We start from the raw sequence: 10,346 nt of genomic DNA, 5'->3' as shown, positions 1-10,346 counted from the left end.
CTGAATGTGTGGATGAGACGGTGGTGTAGGGAGGAGGGGTTTAGATTCGTTAGGCACTGGGGAGCGTTTTGGGACAAGCAGAACCTGTACAAGAGGGACAGGCTTCACTTGAACCAGAATGGAACCAGACTGCTGGTGCATAACTTTAAAAAGGTGGCAGAGCAGCTTTTAAACTGATCCCTGGGGGAAGGCCGACAGGAGCTGAGGGGCATCCCTATGGGACGAAAATGGGGAGGTTAGAGAACAACAAGACAAAAGCAGAGTAGGAGGAGAAATTGGGAATAGTAGTGTGATGGGATGTGATAGACGGTTTGGCACAGTGAGAGAATGTGGAGACAAAGGAGCAAATAAGCTACCATCCTGGGGCGTTCTATGTACAAATGCCCGAAGTCTTCGAGCAAAGATGGGAGAACTGGAATGTCTGGTGACAAGGCAAAACATTGACATAGTGGGCATAATGGAAACCTGGTGGAATGTGGAAAATCAGTGGGATACTGCAATCCCGGGCTATAAACTCTACAGGAGGGACAGTAGTTGGAAGTGGGGTGGCCATTTACATTAAGGAAGGGATAGAATCCAGCAAAGTAGAGATTGAAGGCGGGTCAGGCTCCACTGTAGAATCTCTGTGGGTTAAATTACCAGGCCTGAGGAGTGATGTAATACTGGGAACGTACTATCATCCTCCAGACCAGAAACTGGAAGGGGACCTTGAAATGAAGAAACAGAGGTGACAAGGAGGGACAGGGTTGTAATCATGGGGGACTTCAATTATCCTCATATAGACTGGGTCAATTTGTGTTCTGGTCACAAAAAGGAGACCAGATTTCTTGACATGTTAAATGACTGCCTTAGAGCAGCTAGTCATGGAGCTCACCAGAGGACAGGTGACTCTGGATTTAATATTGTATGGTACTTAGGACTTGGTTAGAGATGTCAGTGTTACTGAGCCATTGGGGCAGGGCCTCTGAGACGAATTTTGTCAGGGGGTACAAAGTTTCTTTTATGCCCCTTTGCACAGGGGGAGGGGTGAAACAGTGAGGGAGGGAAGTGACAGGCAAGCGGAATGGAGCAGGGAGGAGCGAAGCAGGGTGAGGAGAGGGTAGAGACAGCTGGAAAAGTCTTTGGAGCCCAGGTCTACCCACTCATATGGCATCAGTAGTGCCCCCAGCATCCCCAGTCGTGGTAGTGTCTCCAGCAGATAGGAAAATGTCAGATCCCAGGAAATTTCTGGGCCCCCTCCTTTGGCTCCTGGGCCCCCCTTACGACCCTGGGCCCCCCTTTCGACCCTGGGCCTGGGTACAAATTACCCCCTTTTATCCCCCTCTCCTAGGCCCTGCATTGGGGAACAGTGATCCGTTTCGACATGCACGTCGGGGGAAGAATATCAGGCAAATCTCTCACAAAAACCCTTGACTTCTGATGAGCGGACTTCCCTCAAATGAGGAGGCTGGTTAGAAGGATGTTGAAAGGGAAGGTATAAAGAGTCCAATCTCTCCAGAGTGCATGGAGGCTGCTTAAAACAACAGTAATAGAAGCCCAGCAGAAGTGTATACCACAAAGGAAGAAGGGTTCGACTAAGTCCAGGAGGGTGCCCGCATGGCTACCAGCCAAGTTAGAGAGGCCGTAAAGGGCAAGGAAGCTTACTTCTGTAAATGGAAGTCTTGCCCTAATGAGGAGAATAAAAAGGAATGTAGACTATATCAAAAGAAATGTAAGAAGGTGATATGGGAGGCCAAGAGAGACTATGAGGAACAGCATTAAGGGGAATAATAAAAACTTCTTCAAATATGTTAGAAGCAGGAAACCCACCAGAGAAGCAGTTGGCGCTCTTGATGGTGAGGGAGGGAAAGGGGAGATAAAAGGAGACTTGGAGATGGCAGAGAAATTAAATGAGTTCTTTGCATCTGTCTTCATGGCAGAAGACCTCGGGCAGATACCACTGCCCGAACGGCCCCTCCTGACTAAGAAATTAAGTCAGATAGAGGTTAAAAGAGAAGATGTTTCAGACCTAATTGACAAATTAAAGATCAATAAGTCACCGGGTCCTGATGGCATCCACCCAAGAGTTATTAAGGAACTGAAGAATGAAGTTGCTGATCTCTTGACTAAAATATGCAACTTGTCCCTCAAAAAGGCCATGGTGCCAGAGGATTGGAGGATAGCAAATGTCACACCAGTTTTTAAAAAGGGAAAGAGGGGGAACCCGGGAAACTATAGGCCAGTCAGCCTAACATCTATACTAGGTATGATGGTGGAGTGCCTCATCAAAGATAAAATCTCAAAACACATAGACGAACAAGCCTTGCTGTGGGAGAATCAGCATGGCTTCTGTAAGGGTAAGTCTTGCCTTACTAACCTTTTAGAATTCTTTGAAAAGGTCAACAGCATGTCGATGCGGGAGAACCCATAGACATTATATATCTGAACTTTCAGAAGGCGTTCGACAGGGTCCCTCACCAAAGGCTACTGAAAATCTCCACAGTCAGGATATTAGAGGGCAGGTCCTCTCCTGGATTGAGACCTGGTTGAAGACCAGGAAACAGAGAGTGGGTGTCAATGGGCAATTTTCACAATGGAGAGAGGTGAAAAGCGGTGTGCCCCAAGGATCTGTCCTTGTACCGGTGCTCTTCAACCTCTTCATAAATGACCTGGAGACAGGGTTGAGCACTGAGGTGGCTAAGTTTGCAGATGACACCAAAATTTTCCAAGTGGTGAAGACCAGAAATGATTGTGAGGAGCTCCAGAGGGAATCTCTCCAAACTGGCAGAATGGACAGCAAAATGGCAGATGTGTTTCAATGTAAGTAAGTGTAAAGTCATGCACATTGGCGCAAAAAATAAAAACTTCACATATAGGCTAATGGGTTCTGAGCTGTCTGTGACAGATCAGGAGAGAGATCTTGGGGTGGTGGTGGACAGGTCGATGAAAGTGTCGACCCAATGTGCGGCAGCAGTGAAGAAGGCCAATTCTATTCTTGGGATCATTAGAAAAGGTATTGAGAACAAAACAGCTAATATTATAATGCCGTTGTACAAATTGATGGTAAGGCCACACCTGGAGTATTCTGTCCAGTTCTGGCCGCCACATCTCAAAAAGGACATAGTATAAATGGAAAAGGTGCAAAAGAGAGTGACTAAGATGATTATTGGCCTGGGGCACCTTCCTTATGAGGAAAGGCTACAGTATTTGGGCCTCTTCAGCCTAGAAAAGAGGAACCTGAGGGGGGACATGATTGAGACATACAAAATTATGCATGAGAAGGATAGTGGATAGAGAGATGCTCTTTACACTCTCACATAACACCAGAACCAGGGGACATCCACTAAAATTGAGCGTTGGGAAGGTTAGGACTGACAAAAGAAAATATTTCTTTACTCAGCATGTGGTTGGTCTGTGGAACTCCTTGCCACAGGGTGTGGTGACAGCATCTGGCCTTGATACCTTTAATAGGGGATTGGACAAGTTTCTGGAGGAAAAATCCATTATGCGTTACAAGCCATGATGTGTATGTGCAACCTCCTGCTTTTAGAAATAGGCTTCGTCAGATGCTAGGGAGGGCACCAGGAAGCAGGTCTCCTGTTATCTGGTGTGCTCCCTGGGGCATTTGATGGGCTGCTGTGAGATACAGGAAGCTGGACTAGATGGGCCTATGGCCTGATCCAGTGGGGCTGTTCTTATGTTCTTACAGGAAAGTGTGGAGAGGACTGCAGCCTCAGAGCCCAGTCCTAGGCATGTCTAATCAGAAGTCAGTCCCATCCGAGTCAATGGGGCTTACTCCCAGGAAAGTGTGGAGAGGACTGCAGCCTCAGAGCCCAGACCTATGCATGTCTACTCAGAAGTCAGTCCCATCAGGGCAGGAGGTCTGGTCTAGAGCAGGGGTCCTCACACTTTTTTGGCTCGAGAGCTACTTTGAAACCCAGCAAGGCCCGGAGATCTACCAGAGTTTTTTTTACAATGTTCGCGCCATCATAACATATAACATTTATGTGTACAATGTATGTTGGTGTACCTTGAGCCCCACTGAGTATAACAGGACTTACTCCTGGGTAGACATGCCTAGGATTAGGCTGTGAGGCTGCAATCCTAGCCACACTTACCTGGGAGTAAGCCCCATTGAGTACAATGGGGCTTACTCCTGGCGTTTCCTCCCAGAGGCACCTGAAGGGGGGGGGTCAGCACTCCGCGATATACTCATTTTGCCTCGCGATCTACCGGTAGATCGCGATCCACCTATTGAGCACCCCTGGTCTAGAGGGTAGAGCCTCCATTAGCCAGAAGATAACATCAGATGATCGCCAGTTCGAGAACACCGGCAGCTCCCTGAAGCAGCTGACAAACTGAGCCGAGTATTCCATCTGCTCTTGGTGTGAGCAAGAAGCGTCTTGGCTGCACTCCATGTGAGAGATGGAGCTGTTTGTCAGCCTGTGTGGGAGAACTGGAGGCCAGAAGTGAGACCAAACCAGGAAGATCCATTCTGAAATGTTGGTTCTTGAAAGACAGAACCTTTATGATTGTAAAAATCCCCTTGAGGGATTTAGAAACACCTGCCTATGTAAACTGGCTTGAATAAAGTCAGAGGAGTAATCTGGTGACCAGAAAGGCGGTATATAAATACCGAGTTATTATTATTATCAGAGTCAATGGGGCTTACTCCCAGGAATGTGTGGAGAGGACTGCTGCCTCAGAGCCCAGTCCTATGCATGTCCACACAGAAGTCAGTCCCATCAGAGTCAATGGGGCTTACTGCCAGGAAAGTGTGGACAGGATTGCACCCTGAGTGTCCCTTATCCAGATTGCTTGGGACAGAGAGGTATCTGGATTTTGGAATAATTATATGTACGTATATAAGGAGAAATGCCCCAGGGAGCACATAAGACTACAAAAGACCTGCATCCTATTGCCACTTCATTGCATCTGTCATTCAGAGACAGCCTACTTCTAAAATCAGACATACCCATCATAGCTTGTAATGTGATGGACTTTCCCTCCATCAATGTGTCCAATGCTCTTTTGAAGGCATCTAGGCCAGGCATCATTACCACATCCTGTGGCAAGGAGTTCCACAGGTTAATGACACACTGGGTAAAGAAGTATTCTGGGTCAGGTGGAGTGGGACAGTGAACTCCTCTGACAGTTGCAGAGCTCTCTGGTCAGCTGCTTCCCAAGGCAGGCTGGATCGGGCCAATCTAGTTTGTTTGTTTGTTTATTTATTTATTTATATCCCGCCTTTATGCCCAAAGGGCACACAAGGCGGCTTACAGCAATTAAAAATACAACATTAAAAACAATAATTAAAACAATTTACCAATAATTAAAAATCTAAACAACAAACCACGTGGATCCTCATATAAAAAGCAAGAAAGAAAGCCAGCCAGCCAGTCAACAATTAAAAGCTTTTTGAAATAAAAAGGTCTTCAGTCCACGCTGAAATGTTAGCAAAGAGGGAGCAGTTCTCAATTCTAAGGGGAGCGTATTCCAAAGTTCAGGGGCCACCACCAAGAAGGCCCTCTTCCTGGTCGCCGCCCCTCTCACCTCTCTTGTTGGCGGCACAGTCAAAAGGGGCCCCCCAGATGATCTAAGAGCCTGGGAAGGATTGTAAGGAAGGAGGCGGTCCCTCAAATACCCCGGACCCGAGCCGTAAAGGGCTTTAAAAGTCAAAAGTAGCACCTTGAATTGGGCCCAGAACAGAACCGGTAGCCAGTGTAGCCGCCGAAGCAACTGCTCGACAGAGTCAAACCGATGTGCTCCAGCAACCACATGAGCAGCCGCGTTCTGTACTAGTTGTAATTTCCGGACAGTCTTCAAAGGCAGCCCCACATAGAGCGCATTGCAATAATCTAATCTAGATGTCACTAGGGCATGGGTTACTGTGGCCAGGTCCGCGCAGATCAGGTACGGTCACAGCTGGTGAATCAGCCGAAGCTGAGCAAAGGCTCCCCTGGCCACCACCGCCACCTGGGACTCCAGGTGCAGCTGTGGATCCAGGAGAACCCCCAAGCTGCAGACCTGCTCCTTCAGAGGGAGTGCAACCCCATTCACAGCAGGACGATAGTCCAGTACCAGAGCTGTGGATTTCCGAACCAAGAGCACCTCTGTCTTATCCAGATTTAATTTCAGCTTGTTCGCCCACATCCAGCCCCTAACCGCCTCCAGACAGCGATCCAGGACCCCAACCGCCTCCTCAGAATCAGGGGGAAAGGAGAGATAAAGCTGGGTGTCATCAGCATACTGATGGCAACCCACTCCAAACCCCCGGATGACCTCTCCCAGCAGCTTCATGTAGATGTTAAAAAGCATGGAGGATAAGATGGAACCCTGCGGCACCCCGAACTTAAGAGGTTGGGGTGCCGAACAGGCATCCCCCAGCACCACCTTCTGGGATCTGTCAGCCAGGAAGGAGCGGAACCACTTCAAAACAGTGCCTCCAAGCCCCAACCCGGCCAGCCGACCCAGAAAGACACCATGGTCGATGGTATTGAAGGGCGCAGAGAGGTCCAGCAGGACTAACAGATGCACTCCCCCTGTCCATTCCCCGGCGAAGGTCATCCACCAAGGCAGTCTCCGTCCCGAACCCCGGCCTGAAGCCAGATTGGAATGGGTCCAGATAATCTGTTTCCTCCAGTACCCTCTGAAGCTGGGACGCCACTACCCACTCAATCACCTTGCCCAGAAACGAGATATTTGAAACCGGCTGAAAGTTGTTTAAATTAGTGGGATCCAGGGAGGGCTTCTTCAGGAGGGGGCGAACCATTGCCTGCTTCAAGGCAGGCGGGAGCACCCCCTCCCTCAGAGATGAATTCACCACCCTCCCTGTCCACTTGGCCAGCCCTTCCCGGGCAGCCCTAATTAGCCACGCTGGGCAAGGGTTGAGCGGGCAAGCAGCAGGTCTCACACTCCAGAGAATCCTGTCCACATCCTCAGGCTCTACAAGCTGAAAAGAATCCCAAATAGCAGGACAGACAGGTTCCCCGGGGACATCACTAGATATGCCCACAGCGGTGTACAAGTCATGCCGAATCTGATCGACCTAGTTCAGCTCCCTGTATCTCACATTGGTCCACCAGGTGCCTCAGGGAGCACACAAGAGACCTGCACAACTGCTGCAAGAATGTTGTATGCCAAATACTGGAAAGTTCCAGAGATGCCTGTACTGGAAGTGTGAAGAATGGTTGCTAAAGATATTGGATTTGGCAGAAATGGATAAAACTTACAATTCTTCTTAAAGTCAGTTAAAACTTTTATGGACAATTGGAAACTATTCATGGACTTCCTGCACATTGAGGAGCAAATGGGCCAAATAATCTATGGATTTGATGAGTAGATAGGGGATTTAACTTTTGTTTTTCTCATTTTTCTTTTTGTGTTGAAAATGTACTTTTTAATAAGTGTACATTGTTTAAGATTTGATAACTAATTTTTTGTATGATTTTGTATGATTTTACTTTTTAATTTTTTTAATTTGCTTTTAATAAAAAAAGTTACAAAAAAAGGACAAACAAGAGACCTGCACCCCAGTGCTGTCCCTTGCACCTGGCATTCTGAGATAGCCCACTTCTGAAACCAGGAGGATGTACACACATGTCACAGCTGGTAACCTGTGATGGACTTTTCCTCCAGAAAACTGTCCAGTCTTCTTTTAAAGGCATCTAGGCCAGATGCCATCATATCCTGTGGTGACAGGTCTGTACAAGTACACACCACAGAGCAGAACTTACAGCCTGTTCCTGCAATGTACGTGGGAATGAGCACAAGACCTTCTAGTGTTCACACTGCAGAAAACACTACATGTGCTCCTTGTGAATGCAGGTCACAAGTGCTTCTTCTGCAGTGTGCTGCCTGCTTGGCTCCACACTTTGCCACTTTCTGCACTAAAAAAATCTTAGACAAAAAATGGATCTCAGAATAGTCTGTATTTTGGATGTCCAGATAAGGAGTAATCTACCTGTAGTCGTATGTTCTTGCTCCCCCATCTCATATCTTGTCATTTGAGGTTACGGTACTTTAAAAACCAAAAGGAATCGTTTTCAACTCTCATATTTTCCACACTGTGCAGTTAAGATAACATGCAGATTTAATATGTAAATGTGTTGATTTGCTCATTTTGTAGATTTATAAGTATCAAAACTGAGGGAGCGTCAGATAACAAGTGAACAAAACTAAAAGCACCAGCCAGTTAGAACTTTATTCTGCTGGAAACACAGATTTCTAAGTAAACATGCATGTTTTGATTGAAAGGGTAGGAGAAGCACTTTATTTTTAGATCTTGCAAATCGACTTCTGAAAAACGGTGAGCAAAAGTTCTGAAATTCTGCTGCCACAGTGAGACTTCCAGATAAGCAATTGCTGTGTGAACACAGATGAATGATTGCTTTGTGCTTTTGTACTTTGTCAGATTTGTTCATTAACCTCAGAACAAAGTTGACTGAGAAGCATCAAGACTCAGAAATTCCAAAGAGAAGCCTCTACCAAGTGCTTTGATCGTTATAGACTTCAGCCTTTTGGCAACATAAACACACTTGTATAAAGGCTGTGCTGGCACAATATATTAATGAAAAGTGTGATGATGTGTTGTGGCTACTAGATGCAGGATCTTCAGCTAGACAGATTTGTACATTAGGATGCTTTTTCTGACTTTGTTTTTAGGTTCTCTGAGTGAGTGAGGGGCAACCCAATTCTAACTTGCACTGGCACAGCTGGCCCACACTGTATCCAGTGCAGGTAAGGAGCAGGCTGGAGGTATCCTTGGGATAAGGGGATATTTTTCCCCTTCTGCCAAGTAATGTTTTAGCCTGTCTAATGGGGCTACTCAGATCTGTGCCAGCAAAATCGCTGGTGCAAATCTGAGTAGCCCTGTGTAGGGCATTCAGGCCCTGAAAGGAGTATAGGATATGGCCTCCTCAGGCAATCCTGCCCCTGCTCCAAAACACCCCTCTACCGTTCCGCCCTCCCCAAGCCCCTACACAGCTTGGCACTTTTCTTTCCTCCACCAGCAGCCACTTCTTCCGATGCAGTACCAGCAGGCTGGCGCAGGCCTTTCCACAGCCAGTGCCTGCACTAGAGTAGTCACAAACGTCCTTTATGGCATGTTTGTGACTCTCTAGGAAGGCATAGTGGCTACTACATGAGTGGAGCACTCCATTAGGATTGCATTGTGAGGGAGGGAGAAAGCACATTTTTTAACAAGCTACAGTTAGGAATTTTAGTGCCTAAAGCTTCTGCCCTATCTATTTAAAGAATCCTTACTACTCTAGCTATGTAGACACTTGAAAAAGACACTATGTAAACCTATGAAAAACCCAGTGCTTGATGAAAAAATGATAACCGCTCTCCAAACTCTTGCTTTCCCAACACCAAAATGCTGATGTGTTGGCACTATGACAAAGCCCACAGCCAAAATTTACACACATACATTATGTAAGTGGTCATCAGCTAAACAGGATGTCAAGAAAGAGGTGTGCCTGTTAGCTCCTGGGGGGTGTATGGGAAGCATTATATAAAACTCCGTTATTCATAATCTGGCTCAAGATTATCTGTGACATTTGGCTATGTGGCAGCTTGGCCCAACATCTCCCATTTCCAGGAAAGGGCTTTGGCTTGTAGAGCAAGACGGGGGGGGGGGGGGGAATTGAAGATCCTTTTCATTTACAGTTCATTCTACATGCTTTCACATGACATTGGGTGGAGATGGGATTTTTTTCCCCCTGTAATGAATAAAGCAGGACAGGCATACTAGGTAAATAGCAAGCAAAATAATGAATTGCCCCAAACCACAAGACTTCACATTCAAAGAAACGGCTAATTGCCTTCCAAGAAGCAATTTAAACCAGATTATAGTCCAGATTTTTCACCCATTGTACCCAACATGCTTACTTTTATTTACACACCATGCTTATTTTTATTTACACACCATTTTTGCAGCAGTAGCCATGACTATTTTGTATGTGCTTTATTGTGCTCCAGCTGAAATGTCTGCGTGACTTCCTCTTTGCCGACGATGCAGCTGTCACTACCCACTCTGCCAAAGATCTCCAGCAGCTCATGGATCGTTTTAGCAAGGCCTGCCAAGATTTTGGACTGACAATCAGCCTGAAGAAAACACAGGTCATGGTTCAGGATGTGGACTCACCTCCCTGCATTACAATCTCTGAGCATGAACTGGAGGTTGTCCATGACTTTGTGTACCTTGGCTCAACGATCTCCGACACTCATTCTCTCGATACCGAGCTAAACAAGCGCATCGGTAAAGCAGCTACCACGTTTTCCAGACTCACAAAGAGAGTCTGGTCCAACAAGAAGCTGACGGAACATACCAAGATCCAGGTCTACAGAGCTTGCGTCCTGAGTAC

This window comes from Tiliqua scincoides, chromosome 2 (genome assembly GCF_035046505.1).
Source record: "Tiliqua scincoides isolate rTilSci1 chromosome 2, rTilSci1.hap2, whole genome shotgun sequence".
In the NCBI taxonomy this organism is placed as follows: Eukaryota; Metazoa; Chordata; class Lepidosauria; order Squamata; family Scincidae; genus Tiliqua; species Tiliqua scincoides.
The sequence above is the reverse complement of the archived record's forward strand: the minus strand, read 5'-3'. Positions refer to the sequence as shown.